Source organism: Gambusia affinis, linkage group LG01 (assembly GCF_019740435.1).
Source record: "Gambusia affinis linkage group LG01, SWU_Gaff_1.0, whole genome shotgun sequence".
NCBI lineage: Eukaryota > Metazoa > Chordata > Actinopteri > Cyprinodontiformes > Poeciliidae > Gambusia > Gambusia affinis.
In genome coordinates this window covers 42839880-42864991 of record NC_057868.1, presented here as the reverse complement: position 1 = coordinate 42864991, position 25112 = coordinate 42839880, and the positions used below count along the sequence as shown (strand labels likewise).

The 25112-nt window shown below is 37.0% G+C and overlaps 1 protein-coding gene across 3 annotated transcripts in view; it reads right to left on the bottom strand.

Annotated features, from left to right (window-relative positions):
* Nucleotides 1-25112, bottom strand: part of LOC122836154 (kazrin-like) — a 157303-nt gene that overhangs the window by 58883 nt on the left and 73308 nt on the right. The window lies entirely within an intron of this gene.

The following is a 25112-nucleotide window of genomic DNA, read 5'->3' as shown; positions in this document are numbered from 1 at the left end:
TTTTCAAAAAGATCTCAAAATTTGACAAGCAGTGGTAAAGTGTGTACCGTAGGCACAAACCGGAGTGTCCGCGAGTACAAAATGAAAGTTTGAAAGGCGTTTGGGTTGAAATAGCATAAACAATTTTTATTAATCGAAGAAACATAATGGTTAGATAGTTGTGAACTGTAGTATGTAATGGAACTACTGAAGCAAAAAATAAATCAACAAAGGACAAAGAATCATCCCAAGAGGACCGTAAAAAGGCAGCAGACTCAGCATACTGACACTTTTTACTTTATACTAAGTCTGTTATATTTGTAATGCTAACTGCGCTGAGTGGACAAATCATTGATACAAGATGTTAGAAATAATTGGTGCCAAGAGTTTAAAGGAAAGGTTTGCAAAAATCAGAGAAAAGTAAAATCTGATCAGTTTGTTACATCATGTGTAGTGCTGATAAAATTAACAATATCAAAATTATTAACATGAGAACTGTGTTGTATCTAATTTAAAAACTTGAGTTTGTTAACCCAGAGCTGATAATTATAATCAGTCCTTATTAGATTAATCTAAATATAGCTAAGCAATTCAGAGCTTTACAGGGTAAATGTTTTATGTGAATATGAAAAATAGTTGTTTGTTCCTTTGACTAAATGGTGTGATAAATCTATACTGTGTTCTGTAAATCTTAATGTTGTGTTTTGCTTTTTTTTTAACACAGGTGTCTGCACCCGTGTGCGTGCGCGTGTGTGTGGGTGTGTGTGTGTGTGTGTTCTGATTCAAACAAATCAATAACACTTATTTTATACAGTAGCTTTCCACTGTAGAACAAAACAGACCCGAACACACAAATCTTCTCCGTTTCTACTAAACTGGCATCGTCTTCTCCTTTAAACCATCCGTTGCGATACAAGTGCCTTCTTCCATGCCCCACTCTGCTCTCTTCAAGCTGCATCTCACCAACAGCTGATAAGAACTCATTACTTTTGCTCTCTTTGCTGACTGTAGATCAGCATCCACGTCCTCCTGTCCAAAGGCTCACTGCTCCCAACCTCCACATCCCAGATTAACAAGCTATCTTGACCTTTTCGTGACTTCATCCTCTCCTTTCATCAGCTTTTTGCTTTCAGCTACATTCCCCGTCTGCCCTTTCTTTGTCTGTTCCTCTGTCACTATTCTGAACTTTATGTTTTTAAAAGTGAGAGAAAGAAAAATTGGAAAATAGTCAAAGCTGACTGAACCTCACAGACAAGGAGACAATTACTTTTTCCAAACGAAAAAAAAAAAAGCAAACGTCTTCACACAGCCTGTTTGTCTTCAACATTTCACAATACTCATGTCTAGTAAATAGACGCCATGGTATGGTCATTTAAAGAAATGGCAATGCAGGATTAGACGTAGATTGTGATGTCATTTTCATAATTATCTTCAGTCAAAAAACTATATAAAACAAACTGTAGACCCCCAGTGTTACTTCGGCCTCCCAAAATAGTTGCCATTGACAATCACATCTGTGTGTGTCTTCAGAATGGAAAAAAATGGTATAATATTTTAATCCTCCATGATCTAAGTCTGGTGTGTGCGAGCCAAACAGGAGTGTAGACCGCATTAAAATGTTTTTATGCAGCAGCAAATTTAGGATCTTGAGTCTATAAAAAGTAAATCTGGTCTCTAGCCATGATTTGAGTAAGCAAAATACAGAAATTAAGTCACATTTAAACTGCATGATGATTGGAATCAGGCAATTATTAGCTTTTCTCTGCTCTAATCCCCCAGGATCGAGCTCTGGTATATACACAGAAGTTCCACATTTTTATTTGCAAGACCAACAAGAGTAAAGAAGGCAATAACATTTTTTTTTTTTTTTTTATGCAGAAGCAAATTTAAGCTCCTGAGACTATTAAAAGAAAATCTACTCTCTAGCCATGAGCTCAGCTGACAGACAGCAGAAACAAAGTTATTTTTAAACTGGATGATACCTGGATTCACACAGTTTTTAGATTTTACTGCCCGATTAGTGACTGGACAGGCGTAAAATCTAAATTCCCATTTTTTTCTGGTCAGTAAACAAATCAGTGCTAACAGGAATTTTCTAGCAACTCTCTTCTATAGAGGCCATAAGAAAGAAATACCTAAATTTAACCGTTTAAGATTGTTTTTTGTTTTTTTTTAATTAGGCACATAGTATTAAAAGGGAACATTTTGCAACCAAAAGAACCTTTGCAGTTGATTTAGGCTACAAAAAAGTTAGCAAGATGAGATTTCTCTGGTAAACTTAAAACCATTTAACGTCTGTATGCAATAGAACATGCTAATTATGAATAATAAAAGAAGTCAAAGTCCATGCAAAATTCAAAATTTGTCATAACTGTCTTTGTCTTTATTGTAAAATACTATTACTGTATTACTGATTTGCATTGTGTGATGTTGCTTCTGCTCCTAATATATTTATTTATTTCTATATATGTAAAATACTCAAATAAAATCAGAAAGTGTCCAAGTCAGATCGGTGCTTCTGTGATCAAATGTTTGTTTTATTTTATGTATTCATTCTTCAGCATATTGTTTGTTTTAAGATAAAACGTCTTGGTGTTAAATTGTTGTCCTTTCTAAAGTGGATAAATCGTTGCGTAGAATATCTGATGTCATAACACCAGGCAACAAACTTTCTCCTGCTTCATCCAGTTAAGTAAATTACATATTATTTTACTTATCATTTTAAAATCCATAAAAAAAGAATACCATGAATAAATTCTAATTTGAGTTAAAAGCAGTTACTTTTATCATTAGTAGTAGTTATTTTAAAATCTCATAGCTATTTGCCAAAGAATAATATTTAGCTCATAACGTTCATCAAAGTCTGGTTGGGAAGTTTTAAAAGTCAAAAGATAAAATGCAGTGGACCAAAAGTTAATAGAGTAAGAATTTGCCCATTTTGTTAATGGCTCATGGTTCAACGGGCAAGAGGGAAATAATAGGCTGCCATAATAAAAATAAATAAATAAAAATGGTAAAAATGGGCAATAAACAAGCTGGAGAACCAATAATGGACTAAACAACTGCATGTGATTTTGTAAGAATTCAACCATGCTGTGAACGATGCCCTTTGAACATAATGGCTGAATTTACTAATTATGCTGCCGATTACATTTTTTCCAGATTATGTCAGTTCAGGAATTACCATGCCTTAATGTGATGTAAAGGCTGGACTGAGGAAACATGTCCAGTGTTTAAGAAACAAAACAGTATGGCATGTAAAAAGGTACAAATCTTTGAAGCAACGTGAGAAAATTCAGAAATAGGACACGGAACAGAGAAAAGGGAGTTGGGAACCATCAAGGACTTTTCTGTGCACAATATTCATTCTGTTGAAGATGTTTGAGCCATTATTTTCAAAGACTTAAAGAGGTCTGCTTATTGCAGAACACATGCAGTACAACTAATTATGTCTCTGCTATGAGTGGTCTTCTGAAGTGGCACCTGGTGGCCCACTCATTGAATATGCTTGGTTGAATTTTAACACGTAGAACCAGGGTAAAGATATAGTATCTAAATTAAATGCTGTTTGAGGATGAAAAGAGCAGAATGAAAATACAATTTGTATGAATTTGTATTGTACTCACTGTGCTGTCGGAGCAGACTGCTGAACTTCACAGAAATATAATCAGGGTTTATAATTGGTATAAGAAAAAAGAGGAAAGGAGCACAAAATAGTAATATTGTTTTAGAAATAATGCCACACACTCTAGTATAACCAGGCATTTCTGGAGTAGCAGACTACTTCTCTTTTTGCTTTATTTTTGTCAGTAACATGTAAAATTTCATGAGTAACAGTGAGGCCATTTTACTACTTGACCTGTAAAATTAAAACAAAAAAAACATCTGAGCACATTAAGTCTGACAAAGTCTGACAAAGCAACACAGCATGGCCCCAGACGAGCAACAAGGTCAATGACATCAATTTGTCTACAAAGGGTTGCACATTATATTGCAAATTTAGTGTTATCGCAATATCACTGTTCGCAATACACACGTCAAGAAGATATAAGTGTTAGATAATTGTTAAAGTGCCATGGATTTAGGTTTTCTGTGTCCGTAATATATTTTGTAAAACTTTTTGTTTAATTCAGCACAGAAGGTTGCAATAGGTCAAGAGGTAGTAAGGAGTTCAGAGACACACACTAACTTGGACTGCAGTTGCCACTAAATGCACCTGCCCTTAATTGTTGTACTGTGTTATTTTCAGTGCCATTGTTGTTGCAATAGAACAATGGCAAAAACAAAACAAAACAAAACAAACAAAAAAAAAAAACTGTCAACTTAAATTCATCTTCTCCATTCAAATAGCTCACGTGTTTCTCCTTAGCTCTACTGGATTCTCATTGCTAGAGCAATCTAGGTGTGACCGTCTCTCGTTGTCTTTAAATAATTTAGCATCCTGTTTACATGACCAGTCAGCGGCGTGCAGGTTTAATGTCTTCCCTAATTGTAACTTCTGGCAGTTGATTACAAAGGGCTGGGCTCTTCGTTAAGCCCTGGAAACTTGACCCACTGGGCTATCTGCCAGATGTTTTCAAACTTATTTATAACAATGAACGCCTAAACAATCAGCTCCTCACCTAAGTGCAATTGTGCTGCTCCAGCAACTACGGAGGAATCTGGAGCTGGGAAATTGCATCAGGAGCTTGTTACAGTGTGTTACAAGTGCTGTGGTGGGAGCTTTAGTTTCAGATATAAATCCATATTGTTTTGATATGGAAGATGCAAATACAAGTACAGCCACGTATTTAAATGCACTGTATAAAAGTAAAATAAGACTTAAGATAAAATGTTCTCTTTTTTTTAAATAATTCAGTTGCTTACTTAAAATTAGTTCAGTATTTGGTGTAACTATCTCTCAAATTGAAGGATTTTGATCACTTGGGTATTCTTTCACAAGCTTCTCACAATAGTTGCACTAGTCCCTCATGATGTGGCAACTTACCCCACAACATTATGGCTTCAACCCCGTGCTTCACCTTTGAGATGCTGTGCTCAGGCCTGCAGGCTTCACCTGTTGTATTCCAAATGTACTAATGTTATTTTATCAAAACACCATACAATTTTAGTTTAATCAGACCAAACCACATGTCTTCAAAAATTAAGGTCTTTATCCCTGTGTCCATTTGGCAAACTGTAATCAAGCTCTTTATGCTGATTTTGGAGAAATGACTTTTTACTTGCAGAGCGGCTTCTCAGAACCACGTTAGTTATCAGATTTACCTTAAAGTGAACAATGATACCCATACCCTTTTATCAGATTCAGTTAATATTGTCGCAATGTTTCACCCAGATCTCTAGGTGTATCTATGGCTTTTGTTCTGCAATAGATACACCCATTTCACACCAAGACTCTCATTTTGATGGGAAATCTTCGGGACCCAGAACCCATCTCCTTAGCGTTCGCTCATACATTGTTTTGCCTACTTACCCAAATCTCCATATTGTAGTTTCAGTCCCCAGAAAAATATTTTAATGTAAAGGGTTTGAGTGCTGTAAGTCTGAGCCGGTGGTGTTCCAGACTGAAAAACACAACCGGCTAAAAATCAAGTCTTTGGAAATGGTCAACTTAAAGATTTTTGTCGTGCACACAGATGGATGCATGGATGGATCCTGACTCAAGTTGTTCATCAAGTTGCTCTTAGAAGGAGAAAAACACACTTTTCCTCCAGTAGGGAGCTACAAACAAATCAAACAGGTTAACCAATGTTCCGTGAAGCTCTCACAACATAATGATACCCAAGCTTCACTACTTATACCACGTCTCTCCCTCCAAAACAAATTGCCAGTAAAGCACCATTTACCCTCACTTCAAGGCCTGCCAACTGCATAAAACTTTTAGTCGTGATTCTACACATCAAGCAAAATTATTAAATAACTCAGCAGCTCAGCCTGAAACTGGGGAAAAATCGTGCTACAAGAATCCCAAATGGTGATAACGATATTTACTTTGAGTTCTGGAGACATGAGATATGAATGATGGAGCAAATTACAAAACACTGTTTCTTGTCAGCAAGCCTATAAATGTTCCACAGAGCATGTGTTTCACTCACACAGGGGTGGGCATTGTATAGTTTATCTTTTAATGTAAATAAATTATCACAATGGTTTATTAATGTCACTAAATTGGAAATAATGATCCAGTCATTGTGTGCAGTTTAGTGACATAAAACAAGCTTCTGGATGTAAGTGGCATCCTGATGAAATCATTTTCAAGTGGGAATATTTTTAACAGTATTTGTGTTTGTTGGCACTATATGCTCTACCATGCAGTCGCAGCCACACCTTGACCTAAACAAATAAGCAATACATACTTTATTTTACCCTCATTTCTATTGTTATCACAATAGCACCACAAAATCCTGTGATATGAATCTAATTCCATATCGCACACAGCTTGTTTCAAGCAAGGTTTGCCTGCACAATAACTTGTCAAGCTGTTCGGATCGCTTCAATCTGCAACCATGAACATATATCTTGTTCATGCTTTAAATGAAAAATGATACGTAGTTCTATTGTCATAATATTTTTAGTCATTATATCTGTAAAAGTAGAATAATATTTTATTTTTAATGTTTTCTGAAGTAAGAATCAATAGAAGTGCTTAATATTTTTGTATGTACTTACTATTCAAAGAACAGCTGAACTTATACTGAGATTAAATCACCATCTAGTGTGCTTATCTACTAATTAGATGACCCCTGAAAGAAAGTTGTTTTACTGGATTTAATTTTGGAAGATGATATTAAAACGGGTGAAATACATATGCATATTGCAATTGCAAAATATTTTGAAAACCATGCATCAAATTTCTTCTTCCTCCTCACAAATGTGCACTATGTTGTGTCTTTCACATAAGTTCCCAATTGTGGTTATGCAGTGACAAAATGTGAAGTTTTAGATCAGTTAGCTAAAATTAATCAACAGTGTTTCACCTGCAGATCACTGAGAAAGAACTAGAAAACTAGATGCATGAACAATATTAAACTTTATTAAATATGTCTGAAAAATAAGCCAAAATGAGTTTAGACTGAAGAAAAAAATAGCTGTTGCAATTACAGGACACATTAAGATGAAAATTTTTTTAATTTTATTTATGATTGTAGTGTTACTTATCTTTAATCCTTGCACACTCTATATGTTTATATTAACTGATATTAATAGAGATTGTTCAGATTACACACATTGCTTCTACTTCTCAAATTATATGAGTATTGCAAAAAAAAAAAAATTGCTAAGTTTTTTCACTGAAGAGCAAAAATCTATTAGAACATAAGGTTTGAGCTTTAACGGTCAATATGTCTCTTAGGCCCCTTTCACTTGCCATGGAGTACAGTAAAGTCTTCTGTATGAGCCGACTTGACGCGAAACCATAAAAAAGATGAACACTCCAAACGATTTGGGTCACATATATAAAACTGTCCTCCTGGATTTGAACAATGAGCACCTTGGTGGCTTTAATGCGTGTCTCTGTCTACCTTAAGCACAAATAATGATCCAAAGCTGCTTCAAAGTTTAGCCATAGCCTTGCAGCATCTTCCAGATGCCCATGTCACAGCCATTTTTTATTTTTTTTTAAACACATCACTGAATCACTCAGCACCAGCAGCAGTGAGGTGGAAATCCTTCAGTCCTGTTTCAGAGCTTTATTGATTTGTAAATGAGTAAATCGGGGAGAGAGCGGATTGCTCGTGGCCTGCGGGAAGAACTCGGCGTTGGTTTGGGACGTGCAGCAGCCAGCACCTAATCAGCATTTATGCAAGAGCAGCACTTTTGCTCACCTGTAAAACAAAATATTTAAAATTTGTGTAAGCACTACTAGTAGCAGCACCTTCAATGTTATTCTTGCAGAGATTATTCTATCTTGGAAATAAAGCCAAAGGAAAATGTTTGTTTGGGGTTTTTTTTTTTTTTTCTCGCCTTTATGTTCAGGGATATAAAAATGAAGAAAAAAAAAAAAAAAAAAGGAAAAGTAGGCAACTTAAGCAGGTTTTAGAGGAAATCTGAGAGCGTGTGGGTCACTGCAGGTCTGAAGCTAATAAGCTCCTAAGAGACAGTTTCAATTGGGGTTGGCACCAGCGAGACCACATTGCTCAATGTGCCATGAAAGAACAAATCGGAAAACTCGGTGGCTGCTAAATGTTTCCTCCTATTCGGGGCTGAATGAACTACAAGCCAGCCAATAAACCTCACACTCTGAACCACCTACAGTCTCTATATTTCTGTGATAATGCTATACACACAACTTTGCACTGATATTGTCACATCCACTGGATAATATATGTAAAATATGCAAAACCTCAATTTTAAATGCAGGATTTCCTCCTAAAGGCTTTCTTTCTGCGTGTGTTTTTTTTAAGTAAGAAAAACATTTACATTAATTAATAGGATTCGTTCTTTGTCATTGTACATTAAAATGGTTTTCGCTTCATGTTTTGAAATACAGAACAGACTTTTCCACGTTGGTTTGAGCCAGACACGGCTCACCACATATGCTATTCTTCATTCTTACAATCCATGAGTCAAGGTAAGTGAGCAAAAAAAAATCAAACATTTTTGCTTGATCCATAGCATAAATTGCTCGCTTTGAATATACTATCAAAATTTGACATGTATTGGCAACAGAATATTCACCTTAAGATGTATATTTTGAATAATACGAATAAGCTGCTGTGCTTTAATTAATCCTGGAGGGGAAATTAGACTCCCTGCTGCCCCATGTCAGTGATGACACTTTGGCTTCTGTTGTTGACTCAAATCTCAAAGTTTTCCTGCTGCCTGCACCAACTCACTAATAGCTTTGAAAATGACCACCAAGAAAATCAAAATACCACAGCTATTAAATGAAAAGCAGGATTGCATTAAACACCACAGAAGACCTCAGATAAAATCCCTATTAGATCTCTTGTTCTCTTAAAGAAACCTCCAAAATGCTCTTCATTGAAGTCACCTGCAGCCTGCTTTTCCCTCAATTCTCTGTACCCTAAGATTGGCCTTCACACATTTACAGCCTGCGTACTGCAGCAGAAAACTCTAGCAGCAAACATGGTGATATAAGCTGTCACTGCGAGGAGCTTCTAGGTAAAGAAGTGGAGGGAGTTGTTAAGTGTAGTGCTTACTCTGTGTTAACATGTCTTTCTGCCTGCCACCAACAAAACACATTGTTTTGTGTAAACAGCAGCAGTAGATGGAAAGGCTGCAGTATGGCTTCTTTAAGCCCTGACACTGGCAGCTTCCTGACCTCAACCAAGTGACTTGTTTTCTTTTTTTTTTTGTCATCTCGCTGCTCTACAACTGTCATTTTCAGGCTGTTTCCTTTCCACACTTATTTGTCTCACTGCTGCTAAAAACACAAGAGGTCATAGTTACGTCAATAGAGAAAAATATTAATTGCCTTTAGAATCAGATCTTAATGTTTGGCAGAAATATTTCTTCGTTTACATGTCAGGACTTTCTAAGAAAAAAATGCACCTTAAAAGCCTAAGGAAATATCCAACGTTAATAAATGAGGTTTATTGCTCTGAATTGGAAATAACACATTACTTTTTGTTTTCTTCTGTAAATAACAATCAAGTCGATTGATGAAGTTAGACTCATGTTATCTTGGGAACTCAGTTCTAAGATACACTAGATGAGATGGTAAAAATGTTTTCCCTTATTTATTATAATTGTTGCTAATCTGGCCATACATGCATTTTTACACAGGCAGATAAAATCAGCAGTATGGTAAGCTGACAGAGGCATAAAGATGGAGCAGTCAGTCACTTGTACAGGTCACAAACCACCCACAGTCAGGTTGCACCCTATAGGTCAGAGGGCACAGAGCTTTAAAACCTTCGATAATATCAACTGATCTTTAGTGTTGTGAACGCAGACTGCATGGAGTCTGCATTCATGTACATTTTGTACTTGTTCGAATCCGAGGTTGAATAACAATTAGCTTGAGCTCACTGTGTTTCACTTGGAAACTTGTAAGCTGATTTTGTCTGAAACCTGACTTTGATCTGGGGGACATAAACAGCGAAGGTTAAAGGAGAAGCACACTGCCCTCTTGGGGCTTTCGATCATTGGGACTCTCCTTTAGCAGCACACGTCTGTTTTCTACAGCTTCGACACCTGTGTCCTAGTTGGTAGCCCTAAATATGTCACCAGAGTAAACCCACAGTGTTGACACAGTGCTGACCTGCATCAAGAACCACTAGAGACCTTCTTCCTCCCTACATGCCATCTCTTCACATTTCTGTCTTCCATGTACTTATAATCATAACTCTGTTTTTTACCACTCACAGATGCCATTCATACTCTCTCTGGGAACATCTCTCCAGTGTCATGCTGTGCACTGTAGGGCTTAGGACAGGAGAACATATTTTTTTGTAAAGAAGCTTAAGATGTGTCCGGCATCTAGAATCCTTCTGTGGTTTGGTTAAAATAAAATATACAGACACATCCTTCTAAAGATTTATCTCCTTTTAGGTTTTTCTCACCCTCAGTCAAAGTTTTACTTTGAAACTGGCTTCCTTTACTTTCTTTAATTTTCTCCCACCACGTCTTTGGCTTTCTGTTCACTCTTCTAAAGTGAGGTGCCCCCTCAATGAATCACTGTCTGTCACTCTGAGCTGTCCTTCACCTTAAGTACTTGCACAACAAGTCAGCAGTTTTTGGCAACTGAGGTTTTCTTCATTATCTTTTTCTCACATCCTCCTCACACTGTCCCACATCTGCCTTGTTTCGGAGAATGTAGATACATTGTTTTAAGTAAGGAATAGGCTTTCTTTACAACTTAGTAATCTTCTTATACTTTACATTATTAAATATTAAATTCTAACTTAAAAATAAGAATTATGGAAGGACTTTGATACTAGAACAAAAAGTAACTCAAAACGGGGTAAAAAATAATAATACATCTTCATTTGGAGTATCATAGATTATCCATATGTCTGGGTACTTAGAAAGTGCTTAAGTTTCATATCATGTAAAAGACTTCCTCTGTGCATTTTATTAAAAAAAATAACCATAACTGTTAAAACATTAAGACGTTGTTGTCATAAATGTTTTATATAAATGTAACACATTTCCCCTTTTCACTTTTCAATGTTTCTGTTGTGCAAAAAAAAAAAAAAAAAAATCTGATCCAGCTCATGTCTATTTAGATCAAACAGGTGACCACATGAGAAAGAGTGTGTGCGTCTCTCCTCGTCCCTGAAAGCCACGCAAATCAGCAATTACCTTATATTAAATAAAATCTGCCAAACAAAACATCTCAGAAGACTCCTGCGACATATCCTGAAGCTGTCAGGGAGCATCACACTTAAATCAGTGATCTACAATGACACAATCCGTAGAATGCTAATGATTCCCCCTATCAACTATAAATAACATGAGTGTGTGTCAGCGATGTGATGTAAGTGCCCTCAAACAGATTCATAAGCGAACAGAGCAGAAGGATATTCAGACAACCTGGCCGATCCAGCTGCAAAACCCCATTATGCCATTGATTTGACAAATGCGAAATAGATTCTTCCTCTTGAGAAGATTAAAAGACTTTAAACCAAATGCACATCATTGCCTCTTATCTTCTCAGCAAAGGATGGAAAGACTTTTTTGGGACAGATTAGCCATTTTAATCACTTTTGTGACCACATGAGAGAGCATACAGAAAGTTTTATAAGCATACAGTCAATAAACATGGTGGGAAGTTTTGGCCTTTCTACTTAAGGTTTTGGTTTCCAACGGTCAGGGTGGTTTGTTGTATCAGGAAACAAGACGTTTTCCTGTTTTAAGTGCATCTCAAAGGTGTAGCGATAAGTTTCAGTTCTAAAGATTTTCACCTTTGTTTTTGCTACATGAAACTACTTGACTGGAAATGTTTTAAAAAATTTTAATGGCATTTTGTTTTCACATTTGTTTAAAAAAAAAAAATAGTCCAACACTTTAGCATTATCGTGGCAGGGGCAGTATCATGCTGTGCGGCTGTGTCTCTGCCAGCGATACTGGTGCTCGACATAGTGGATGGAATAATAGAAGCCCAGTTTCAATTTTGTAACACATCGCAGGACTGCAGAAGATCTGTTCTGAGTCAGAAAAGTCAGACAGTTGGATTTTGGATATGTAAAGTTTATGATTAGTTTTGACATCAAAATCCAATAATGCACCACCCACGATAACACAAGGCAACAGCTTTTAAAAGCATAGCATGCTGAGTAATCACATCAGGCCCACATCAGAATCATGTTAAGTGAGTTTCCTAGGGTTGTACTTGGTATTATTCAGAATCACTGTTCTGCTACATTGTTCAACTAAACTATTGTTAAGCTACACTTTAAGCCCCAGGCAAGATGACACAGTGCATCTCATTCTACTGCCTTTAAATCCAGTCAATACTAAATAACATTATGTACAGATCTAAAAGGAGCTATGTAAACTTATTTTGACTGATGAAATTTAATTTAAATGACTATAGACTTAAGGTTACATTGTTTGAACCAACACAATAAATGAGGAAACACATTTTGAGGTTAGTGAAAAATTAGGCAAGCTGCAATGTCTGAAGTAAAACAAAGAATACCAAAAAGACTTTAACAAAAGCCGAATGATACATTTCAGCAAGAACAGACCACACATAATGAAACATCAACAACCATCCAGGAAAGTAAGAGTTTGATTATTAAGTATGGTGAAATGAAAGAACCATTTAGTCATATTAAAGCGTCACCAAAGACTAAGAATCTGTTGTGTAACAGAGCAAACTTAGTCAGGCCAATGAGCAATCTTCTGGATAAAAAGCAAAGATGAACCGAGGTCAAAAATTCATGGCTGACGTGAAATAATTCTGTCTTCTCCTCAGTAGGGGACCAACACTTCAGAGAAGGTCAAATTTGAGCAGCATAGAATCTCTTGGGTAAAAAGTGAGGAAGAGAAGCAGCAAAGTGAGCTGACTGCAAGGTTATCGATGAGAATGTAAAATCACTGGTTCAATCATTCATTTAGTTCTAAAGGTTATGTATCTAAAATTGGAGAGAACCTTGGATTTATTCAACTACACATTTCAGAAGCAAACACAAACAATGATGTTGGACAATAGGACCAAAAAGCAAATCCCCAAACAATTCAGAACAGCACACATGAGCTAAAAAGACATTAATAACCTTCACATTCACATTTGAAGAACATAAAAAATGAAGCAAAAAAAGAGATGTTCTTAAGCCTCTAGAAAGAGGATTAAAGGTGGAAGTACAATACAACAACAAGCTAAACAAGTCATTCAAACCTTCTCTTTGCATTAAGAAGAAAACAGAATATTCAATATTGTGATGCTGACAGCTGCCTGGAGAAACAGTTTTGACTTTGCTTAAGGCAATTAAATGTTAGATTGTGCTACAGGTAAATAAATTAAACATTTATAAAACAAAAACAAAAAAAAGAAATAACAACAACAACAGTAGAGTTTGTAATGCATGGCTTTAACAAAGCAGCTCAGCAACAGGAAATGTCCTTTCATAAAACAAAACCCGACTCTCATTTCCAAGGTTAGAAGCAGACTTGAATACAAAGCCTTTGTATTACATATTATTACTTTGCTTTGACCGAACATTGTTTTGCTGCCTTGTGACATTATGTAGCTGTGTGTTTATGAGCAAACATAGCACATTTTGTATTATTAATGCAAGAACAAAGAAAATGTTTGCTGGAAATCAAACCTTTCTGTAGCTACATATGTGATTCACTGTGTCAACAGTCTATTTATTGAAGTCCACCAATTAAGCAGGAGATTGTAATATCGAGTTACTTGTTTGCATCTAATTTGCAAATTTATTAGGAAGCAAATTTGAACAAGAAATAATTTTAGGTAATAATGACAACAGTTTCTTCTGGAGAAATACAGTTGTGAACAGTTGTGAATCCGATCATATGATGGATTTGCAAACCTCTGGATATGAGTTCTCATTAATAACACCTAACGCCATCTTTTATGTTTGCTATGCTTTCCTTGTTGAAATAATGCCAATCTTTAGACCAGTGTACTTTGGCAGATTCATTTACTGTGGTCACTGTAGATCAATATAACATAAAAAGGATCAATGTCATCAGAGTCATGCTAACCCTCACAGGTACACACATCTCAACAGACAGAACTGAACTTGACAGCTGTGCTTAAGAGAACTGCTAAAAGGATCAATATCAAAATATTACTAATGGCAATGCATCTTATATGGATTTCTTGGAGACTCTGCAGCCATCTTCCTGGCAATCATAATGCCTAGAGACACTTCATTTACACTTCTAAAAACCTTTTTTTTTTTTTTTTTGACAAACACAAACATTCATTAGGCTAGCAAACAACACCACTTTTCAATCTGATACACTGAAATATCAGTGCAACAGTACATTTTCAAAGGTATTGACTCAATACTCAAAATCAAGGTACTACTGAACCTCCAAGTTAATTATCACAACGTTTCCCAGCATGCATCTTTGTTTTGATGACAATATTTCACAGAAATATGCTGAGAAATAGCACAGGGTAAATAAACAATGGATTTATGAGTGGAAGGTTCAGGAAATGTATAACAGTAAAGCAAATTATACCACAGCTGCAATCTGAAGAATAGTTTGGTCAAAGAAAAGGGAAAAACAAGTTTTCTACACACAATAATATAACCCACCTTATGGTGGAATCTTTCTAAATTTTAAGTGTGAAAATATATTTTAGCAATTGGAAATTCACTCGAAGGCTTTTCAGATATTGTTTACCTAAAATGGGTGAAAAAAAAAATCCCAAAATGTACTGCACACTGAAGCATTTTGAAGGCAAAAAAAAAAGGAAACCCTGCAATGACAAATCTCCAAGCTGTTTGAAGTACCAATTAGTACAGGTCAACAATTAAGATTTTAGTTTTCAGTTACAAAGGTAACTGAAAACTAACAGTATTCATCGTGAACAAGCTGCTGAAGTTATAATGAAATGCAAGTTCCTCCTCGTTCTTCTGCCCCTGGCAGCCATTCCAATGGGCACTCGTTTATTTCAACAAGGGAGCCAGTGTCCCCTGTAGTGGAGCAGATGATGTTTGCAGAGAAGCCCCAGCTGCAGTCCGAAACAGAGTCATTGATTTGGCCCTCAGCTTGACGGGACAGTTTGGATCCCAAAGGAACAAGCAACGGCAATTGTATGACTCATCTGGCCTCCAAGCCCCAAGCATTAATATTCATTTCAATTAGAAATAAATGGCCAGATGCTCTTCTTTTTCACATCACTTTCACTTTAAATGTTGGAAGACTAAAAGTTTTGCTCTTACAATAATACATCAACTTACTACCAACAAATATATATCCATATATGTTTAAACGTTTAGGAAATAACACAGGCACACTTTGTAGGGTGTGCAATGTGGGCACTTATAAACTTTTCCTGCCTTTTTAAAGGTTCTTTACCTGAAAGGCCTTTTGTTTTTCCTGTTGAGACTGACAGCAGTTTTACATTTTCCATACATTAAAGTTGGGCTCTCCTCCTCCCAGGGGACAATACATAGAATCAACTGACTATAAAAATGCTTTTCATGACTCATAAGAGTAGAAGAAAATGCTTGTCTGGTATTATGCATCACTGTGAAGTGTCCTGAGAACAGCAAGACACCCAACTAAGGTACCTGCCATTATGCTTGAAGAACGAATTCAAAGCGAGTATCCATCACCAAGACATACGGCCGCAGATCCAATGAAACAATGACAAAGTCGATCATCGAACTGTGGCCTAGGGTGTCCTGGTGCCAAGTGCAGGTATGGACACCCTTATGCTTAAACATGGTGTTTGTTATGGCCAATGACAAGCACAGAAGTCCAACAACAGAACACCACTCGAGTTCAGATCGGGGGCAGGGGGATTGTTCCTCTCAACCACGCCCCTCCAGGTCTCACTGTCATCGCCCATGTGAGCGTTGAAGTCCCCCAGCAGAACATGGGAGTCCCCAGGAGGGGCACTCTCCAGCACCCCCTCTAAGGACTCCAAGAGGGGTGGGTAATCTGAACTGTTGTTCGGCCCGTAAGCACAAACGACAGTCTGGACCTGTCCCCCCACCCGTAGGCGGAGAGAGGCCACCCTCTCCTTCACCACGGTAAACCCCAACGTACAGTCTGGTTTATTGACTTTCTTTTTTTATTTCTTTCTCTTTTGTTCTTTTGTCTCTAGTATTATGTTGGTGTGGTGCTGACGTGAATGGAAGCCCTTGCTGATTGTCCAATAAGCATAGCCTTTTTTAAGTTTATTTTAATATATTTTTTCTGGATGTGCCATACTATGGAAATAGACATTATTTACATTATTGTTGAATAAAGCAGTGACAATACTGATTGTCAATCTTCTTATGACTGCTCTCTCTCTCTCATCATTGTGGGATAAGGAGCTTTAGATTCCTTAAAGCTGTATCACATAAGGGGATCAAGAGTAGGTAAAGTCCACCCATCTGACCAACAAGTGTATCACTGGCAAGCAATTGATAAATGTAAGAATACTAATAATGGTCTACATCAAAAAATACAGGGACTCAAAGTTTTCTGAGTGTTCAAATCTTGTCTAACAATAACAGAAATGGTGCAGGGTGAAGACTCCTGGAAGTCTTATTTTATGGAGGTTTTCCTCTGATGATTTTTATACATATAATCATCATTATACAGCAACAGGAGGTTCATGAGGCTAACAGAGACAGAAGGAGGTAAAGTGAGGGAGTGAGATTTGACTATTCATACTTTTTCCAGTATCTGAGAATTTCACCTCAGATAGGACTGTTTATCCAGAACTGGGATCTTCTATTTTTATTGTATCAGACAGAAGATGGACAGTTCCTGATGTCAGACTCAGAGCTGGAAGTTCTCAAGGATAGAGAACAGTGAAAAGAGTCCAAGGCAACATCAAGCTGTGAATATGAACATCAAACAAAGTGAGTCAGCAATAACAAGTATTGCTCTGTTTCCTTCTTGTTTTGGGTGGTTTTTGTTGTTGTTGTTGTTTAGGAGGGAGCTGGTTTTAAAAATGCACACACACCAACTATAGCCTTCTACCCAGAGGCCTCTTAAACTAACAATGTCTTATGAAAAACAGCTTATTCATTGAGATTACTTGTCTGCAAGAAATCTTAAGCTTACTCTCAGTTATTGCTGGGTGAGTGATCTTCTGTAAGAAAAACAAAAAAAAACTAACCTCATTAACATAAACAGAAACCATAGCTTATCCCCATGTCCTGTGTTACACACTGCGGTAAAATACTGTTGTAGTAATTCAGTCTTTGCCTTAGATCTACATAGTGATGGGAATTATTAGAGTCCTATGCCATATAGGAATATGCCACTGTTCATTAAAAATAATCCTGTCTGGATCGTTTTAAAGGTTTTTCCATGTTCAGAAAATAAAGGGTTCGTCTTTCATTGTTCAACTCATCAGACAAAATATGGTAAAACTAGGAAAATCAAGAATAAAAAATTTACTTGGATTTCAAACTTCTACAAAAACATGTTGTCAAATTTAGCAGTAATTATGAAGCAGAAGTCTAAAACCATTGACCTCATCTTAAATCCTGCAGCCTTCTGATGTCTGTGCCTCCGTTGTGTAATCTGATTAAGATATTTGTTACACTCAGACACTAATTTGCAAATTAACTCCCTCAAGCACATTTAGCACCTACTTTAAAAAATATTAGACTCACAGATGAGAGGAAACTCATTACTTTTCGAAGAGAAACTTACAGTAATAGCCCTACGTGTTTATATTTTTAATTAGAGGGGGTCACTCCCGTTCATATCAAGTCAAAAAAAACTTTTCTTATGGCATCTTAATGCCTTCTTAAGTTAGTTTTCTATATTTTCACTCCAAACTGAGGAGCGATGAAACTCTTCGGGGCATCTGGTCTACTTTCAGACAACAAAAGCGATATTTGTTGTAACGTGGAAGACAGGTGGATACAGAAACAGATATGCTGTCTGTACAGACAAGAGGGAGCGTTGACTATTGAATGGGTTTATCCATGGAATTTGCAGGTTAAGAAATAAAACTCAATTCAAAAAGTTCTCAGTTCCCCAGTGAAATACAATAAGCTCAAATTTGGAAATATGGTTCACAGCTGCAAGGAACCATACAGAATTGGACATTTTTAAACCTTTATTTGCACTTAAACTTGACTGCCGGGTCAAACTGACCCGAACAGTATCTATGTAAAAAGTAAACGAAGGGTGCAAATGTGTAAAATGAATACATTTTCAATTTATTTGTAGAGTGCACCTATTAAGACAAATAGAAAAAGTTTCATGAAAAAAAAAAAAACTTCCATCTATTTAAAAAAAATATTTTTAACTTTAAAACGAGTCAATTTGACCCGGAACATAACAGGAGGGTTAAAACATTGTGGCACCTTTAATGCAGGTTGCTCCTATCCTAAAATCTTTGTTCCAACAAACAGACAAGAAATTATCTTACCTCATCACTTCACTGCCACACAGCACAGACTGTTTCAAACTGGTGATTAAATCTGCACTGCTTATAAAGACTCATTTGATTGAATTTGCTATAAATCATGAGAAAGTATTTGCTTTTCCTTTGCTGAGAAGAGCCCGTTCAGATGAATCTGGCCTCAATACAAAATTACCGCCTCTCTTTTTTTTTTTCAGGTAGCTTTTGACAGCTTGTGCGTGAAATCTGAGAACTTGGCTTCTTGTTGAATGTTGTGGACCAAAAAAAACAAAAAAAAACACCAACCAGCTTCTTTTCAGGGCTGAGCATATTTCACCACATGGACCCAAAAGACTGAGAGCTGACAGACTGGTGCATCCCAGACACTGGCACCGCTAATGCTTGGCTGGCGTATGGACAGCTGGATATTGATGGACCATTTTAGCATGTGAATGAGGGAAGCAGGGAAACGGGGAGCTGGGCTGGGGAGACTGTTAGCGTGTTAATGCAATTCAAACACATTCTTTTAATAATATGGTGCACTCCAGTGCCAGGGGAAGTGGGTGGCTTAAACTACTGCATAATTAGGTTAAACAAATGACTGCCTCATTAAATGGACCCCCAAAGTTTCGCATGCATAAATACAAACAGATGTACACATGTCCATCAATTGTTCACACGCACACACAAACTGACACCCAGACATTTATATTGGCAAAGGCATTAACTTGGCTGTGTATATAGAAAAGGGCACCCCACAAAGGCAATACTCAGGAGGGTACAAGCTCCATCCAATAGACTAATTAACTTCTCCAAATTGCACCAGCCAGCCCTCTGTGGTGTTCCAGTTAGCTCTGGATGATTTTACACAATACAGCAGAATGTGTCACCATGCACGGCCGTGTCGACATAACATCTGAGCTGCTCAACTAAAGCCAAGCTAATGACTGCAATTAGCAACGTTAGATTCCAAGCTGAGGACTCAGCTGGTGTAAAGTTGTACAAGCATCCCATGCTTTTTTCTTTTCTCTTCTTTCCTCTGTCTTTTACTCAGCTTAACGCATGAAAATTGGAGGCAAATTATTTTGCCGGTTGTTTACACAGTAGCTTGGGAAGAGTCACTAGAACGATGTTTAATTTCCTTATTTATTTTGATCTGCCCATAAGCCGTCAACCCAGCACTGCATCTGGAAATTGAAGAGGTGCAGCGCTTTAGGATACACTTCAACAGCACACACCAATATCTAAGTCAAATCAGGCAAGTCAATGTTTCATTGCTAATTAAATAAAAAAATCTGGATTTGTTTTGGTGTTTTGTTCCAATACCATCAATACAACGTAGATGCCTGACAAAGACAGAACATATAGAACATATATACAACAATATAAAGAACCAAAGGTAAAAAAAGTAATCCCAGATATAAAAACATAAACAAACAAATTGAAGAACATAAATAAAAGTAAAATGCCGATACATCCAACAAAGATCTTAAAGGGAATAGGGCACCTGATTGTGGATGTTGAAAATTGAAGGTCCTCATTGCTTGAGGATTGAGAATTGAGTGGTTCTGGACAATAAGCTCCTTAACTTTTTACCTCATGGCAAAAGGACAAAAAGGATGTCAGCACGGTGAGAAGTTTGCTCAATAACTTCTGCCCAGTATTAAGAAGGATGGTGTTAAATAGGTCATAAATGGTAAGGAATTCCAGTTCCATGAGTTTAGATGCTGCTGATACAACCGTATTGATTGTCGTCTTGTCATCAGCTGAACAACTTAAGTTGCCCTAAAAAGTGCAGCCTCCTTAAAAATATGCCTGACGTTATCCTTGCATTTAAGATCAGATGATGTGATGGTCTCTGGAACTTACTAGACATAACTACCACGGGATGCAGTACATTTGGGTTTTTGTAGAAGTATCTCCTTGGTTTTGGAGATGTTGATACTTTGTGTGCACCACAATCTTTTTCTCTTAATTTTATTTTCCTTTTCTCTATACAGTACTGTGCATATTATTACATATTGAGAGAGAAAGAAATAAAACAAATGAAATAAAGGTGAATTTGAGTATGAATTATTTCAGACTTACTTGTAGTACCTGTTTGTATAACTCTTACAGTCTTTCTAGGAAGGGAAAGATAATTTTCTATAATCACTAAGGGAGTTCCAAGAACCTCTATAAAAAAATTAAAAACATCAAGTAGGGACTTGTGACCCCTGCAAGGATCTCGTCTTGGCATAACCACTCAAGCACCTGCCACCTTATTCTTGGCTGAATAATACATGTAACTCATAGGGCGCTTGTCACACCCAATTGTACACTCGTAATCAGTGCTGAGGGGAGTAAAGAGTGGCGGAGGGACATTGCAAAGAAAGGAATCCGTCTTACATAGTCAGACTTAAGCGCGCGCACACACGCACTGAGGCTTATTGACAAAGACTCCTGACATCTGTGGATTACAGAAAACTCTTGAGATTATGTGGGAAAGATGAGTGTCGGCAGATTAGGCTCACCACTAAGAATCTGGTTAAAGTCTGTCAATTTTCACAGATTGGAGTAAACAGCACAAGTGAGTATGTGACTTGATGCCTACTGCAGTCTTGCAGCCGACAAACAATGGACAGCTGGAGAAACTTGCCCCATATCCGCATGTCAACAGGGCCAAAAGTCAGAGTGACCCGGGGCTATGGGAGCATTTCCCATCAGACGCCTGTTTCATTGCAGAGGCCATTTTACTCCCAGAATAGCAAATCTGCGGAAATCTAATCTTTGATGTCTCATCTAAAATAGATTGAGCCATTTTCTGCCAGAGGAATGGAAGTAAAGCTCAGCAGCTAGTGCTACATTTCAACTGAATTATTTGATATGTTACAAGGAGAAAAAGCACTTTTAATTTATCCTTTGAAGCAGATGGGAAAATTATTTTCGAATCACCTTCTGCAAAGTGTTTTTGGGAGAATATCACATATGTTTGTCAAAGATTTCTTTTATTTTTAAAAGAAAACAAATATTCTTCATTTGTTTCACTTTTTGTCATATTACAGCCACAAGCTTCAATGTATTTGACGGAGATGCTAAGTGATAGTTAACTCAAAGTAGTATATAACTGAAGTTAAACGAATAAATATCTGAAAACTGTGGTGTGCATTCAGTGTTCCACCCCCTTTTCTTTGGTAAACCTAAATAAAATCTAGAGCAAAAGTCATCCAGTGAGTAAATAGAGCCCACCTATGCAGCAAAGGGCCTTGTAGATGTACAAAGGGGCGTAAATACAAGGTACCATAATTGATGGATAAAATTTAAACCACTAATTTTTTTATTAAAATGTATGGCCTTATTTTTGAGAATATAGGAACTTTACATAATTGTGTCTCACATACTCAACCACATCAATATATCAAAGATCCCCGTTCCTCGGGCGACCACTCTATCCCCCATTTCTTTTATCAGCTCTCTGCTGCTCAAGATAATTAAAAATTTGGTGAGGCCTAATCATTTGGACACGGCAACTGATTTGATTTAACCTTGATTTAACAGGAAGAACCCCCCTGAGATGGAAGCAGGAAGCTTATATAATGGACATGAATAGTAAAGAGACTGACAGTGAACCTGTGGGAATTTGATAACCACCATCAGCTCCAACCCCAATCTGGAAAGGTGCCAACAGGAGAAAAAAAGAAAAAAAAAAGGATTGCCGCTGTCACAGGATAAGGACACAGGGTTGTACAGCACTGCAGAAACACACATTCATTCACACACACCAGAAGACAAAAGCCTACGCATGTGTTTAAGCAGGTATGGACAACCATCTGTGCTCACACACCCTCAGCTTCTCCTCATCTGCAGCGCCGAGAAAACCATCTGTTCAGAAGTTCTAAATAAGTGAAGGCTATTTGCTATAGTCATCATCTGGCATAATATTCTGACAATGCTGTCACAAAACAGGACAACACTCTTATTTTCCCCAAAATGATATGTAAAAGCTTAGGCTCCAATGGACAAAAACTCTGCGACTAGTTTAATGAATGTAGCATTAAAAAGACATAAAATTAGACCAGTATTTTTATTTTTTTTTTTTTTTGCAATTTCAGAACCTTAATTTATACAATCCAGTCAGACTAGAAAAGTTTAACTCATTCTCTTCAGACATTTGACTCTTTTTGGCTTTTTTAAATTTTGGTTCACCAACTTATTATTTCTCAAACCTCATCCTAGCCATCCTCGCTTGGTGCTGGACGCTTAGCAGATGGTTGTTCTTCCTGATGCTAGCCCAATACTTCCTCCAAGACAAGATGGCTTCCGTCTATGCAATGGACTCTGGCTCTTTCTTAGTTGTCTGATGGCTTCCACCTCATAACAACTGGCTGCCACTATGCCCATTAAACCACTGTGTTTCTGTTGAGACTGTCAGCTTCGGCCCTTATTGAGCTGTTTACATCCTCATTATCTGGAGAAGAATTCCCATACTGACCACCTGCAGAGAGGCCTTGGAAAAAGAAAGTCTTTTATTTGCTGGAAACCTTGAACTCTTCCTCCAGTCTGCTGAGAGGAAGGTGGAGAAGGTTGGATTTGCAGCACATACTCTATCTACATTTTTGAAAATATAGCTTTTTAAAAAAAAACATATGTTGTTTGTTTTTTTCCAGAGGATGTTGCCAATATGTCATACTGGCTTTATTAACATAATGAAGCTCATACTTTGATCAGACAAGTTCAATGCTTTATATTTTGTTATGACAAAAATTTTGCCATAGGCCTTTGGTTTGCTAGGCAGGAGATTTTCCAGGGTTCCTCTGTTTTAGACCTGAGCCTTGAGCTAGGACCTTCTCTCATGGTCAACTATTCTGATTTCTGTACTCATAGGTTTTATGCTCAGCTTGTGACAGAAGAAAGAATGTGGTCCATAATAGTCTTCGCTGGACAATAGGTTGCACATACGTAAAGTTTTGACCATCAAATTCCTTGTATCACTTTAATGAAGTAAAATTGTTAAAAAAAGAAAAAAAAAAAAGATCAAATTAAGCTAAATGTCATTTCTTTTTGCCTTTAAGGTTTACCTTTGCAAGGCTTTAGAAAAATAAAGACTTCAATTGGGGTTTAAATACGAATTCTTCCAACAAAAGAAAAGACATGAAAGGTTCAATGCCGACAATAGAAGGCAGAAGAGGCCTTCAATTAAACACTAAAAAAGGCAGCATTTATTAGTATATGTGTTGGTATAATAAATTGCTTAATCTGAGTCTTCTTGCACTTGGAGCAACAACTTACAAGAGCATCTTTTATTGGCTTGTTTTTGCCAGTGTAATTATGCATAGCAGTCTGTTCAGTGATCCTGGTGCAGAAATGTCAACGTGCCAAAAATGAAACAGTGCAATAACAGTTAATTTTTCGCTTGGTAACTCCTAAAGCTTGTAGCAAAACTGAAAAGGTGGTCTAATTCAACACAAGCAAATTAAATTGGGCAGCAAAGTGGGTGTAGAAAATGACAATCCTAGAAGACCCTAGGAACATAAGACGAGTTTTACACATCTTTTTAATTTCCAACCCGAGCTGCATACAGTATGCAGCACAACTGAGTGCCACTTATTTGTTTTAAGATTTGTGTGAATTGCTAGAGTCAATGTGTGTATTTCCTGATCATTTATTGTATTTCAATTATATATTTTACTGTTAAACCTCTTTTGCCATGTGGGTCAAAATTGTAAAGTTAAACATTCTCAGTGTTTACATATTTCTCCAGATAAAATTACAAACATTTCTTCTGTAATTATGAACAAAGTATTTGACCTTTTTGGCATTAATCTAAACATACGTTATGTACCTGGCTGTGTTCTGTGAAACTGACGTAGTAAAATTATTGTTGAAGAGGGATCAATGCTGATCCAAAACAAGAGGATATCGCATGCTCGTCGGAAAAGCAAACAATTTCCTAGGTTTTTCAAAAACGCTTGCTGTAGTGTTAGTGAATTGTTGCATCTGTTTTCATTTTACTAGAAGTTGCTGGATGTCTGCAGTCCTACTTACTACAAAATTAAAAGAAAAGAAAACCACAAAAAAAAACCCACAACTTTGCCATTAAAGGAAAAATACTTTGTGATGTTTCTGACATTTCAAATTTTCGTAAGATTAATTTGAAAATCTCACCCTAAAGTGTAATAAAAGTAATTGTCTATACAACTTGCCTGAAGTGATGTAAACAAATGCACTGAATGTGTACTTTTCCTATATTGTGGTCAGAGCCCACACAAAGCCATTAAAGGGCGGCAGATAGCCACAAGCCCACACTTTGGCCACTCCAGCTGTACAGTGTACACAGTGTGTAAACATCTGGTCCAACTGTCTGTGCTCAGACAAACTGTAGCTTTACAGTTCAGTAAAACACTTCATTTAATCAGTTTTACACCCCATTGAACTCAATCACCAATGATATTCTGAAAGAAGCAACATTTCCTATTAATTTGTTTCTGAACAGCGACAGATACTTTGTCAACACACACCTATAGTCTTTTCTAAAATCACATCACATCTTGTTCCTGCTGACAATGATCTGCAGAAGTTCTGAGCAAACATTTTTCTGTTTCCTCCCGGTTTTGACATGAGATGCTAATAATAAAACAAACGTGGGCAGCCTACATCACAGTTTTGCATGTTATGCACA